Source organism: Lissotriton vulgaris, unplaced genomic scaffold (assembly GCF_964263255.1).
Source record: "Lissotriton vulgaris unplaced genomic scaffold, aLisVul1.2 SCAFFOLD_331, whole genome shotgun sequence".
Classification (NCBI taxonomy): Eukaryota; Metazoa; Chordata; class Amphibia; order Caudata; family Salamandridae; genus Lissotriton; species Lissotriton vulgaris.
This window is the reverse complement of record NW_028252830.1, coordinates 131,218-132,207: the sequence shown is the minus strand read 5'-3', so window position 1 is coordinate 132,207 and position 990 is coordinate 131,218.

Here is a 990-nt window from a genome sequence, read left to right as displayed (position 1 = left end):
GGTACATGGAATCCATTTTAAAGAGAGAGCAGTAGGCCTGGGGTCCTGATTGGCAGGGTCCCAGGTCGACTATGTCCAAAAACCAGCTGAAACACAGGGCAAAAAGTTGGGGGCAACCATAGTCAGGATGTACCTTCCTACACAACCCCCCCCCCCCCAAACGAAAGGAGATAAGGCTATCCTTGTCCAGGTAAGCCTCTATTACCTAAGTGGCCATATAAGGAAGGACCAGCTCTGGCTTGGTTTCCCCCTGTGTCATGGTCCACTAGGCAACCCCTCACCCTAAGGGTATCTGAGGGTCTCCACCATAGGGAATCTCTGTCTCTGGTGTGTCTTGGGAAAGAAGAAGGCTGATGCTGGGATGGAGTACTGAAGTGAGGCTCCTCTACCTTTGAGCTCAACTTCCTCCAATCACCATTCATCATGTGTGCCTTTCTTTCTTTAGCTGAGATGCACTGAGCTCTCAGGGTCAGCCTCTGGCTACCTAAAACTGGAGGCTGAGTCCCTCTGTTTGGCTTACTGGAGGGACAGGTCAGGTCTGGGGTTTTTAGGCCCCATGTTTGGCTGTGCCCAACAGTGTCCAGCTGTGGGAGTTCCCTAACTACTTTTAAGGGGGATCCCTCAGGAGTCTGTTCTATTTTCACTTGGCTAGGTTTACCAGCTTCAGTGATCCTAATCTGCTGATTAAGGGGTTCTTTTGGACAGGGGGCCCTTTGGGGTCCACCACTGGCCTCCCTGATCTCTTCAGCCCTGGGCTGACTGAGGCAGGGTAGAGAGGTGCAGGTTACCTGCTCCAGACTGGGTCCCACCTGGGAAGGGTCCGCTGCCATCAGGGGCTCTGCCAGGCTAGGCCTGACTACCTCTGGGGCAGTTCCTTCAACAGGGGTAGAGTCAGTTCCCTGAGGAGGCTGGCTCTCACCTAGTGTCTGGGAGGGGGAAGACTCTTCTTCCTCCTCAATGCTCTCTGTTTGAGTGGAGTGATCCATTGTT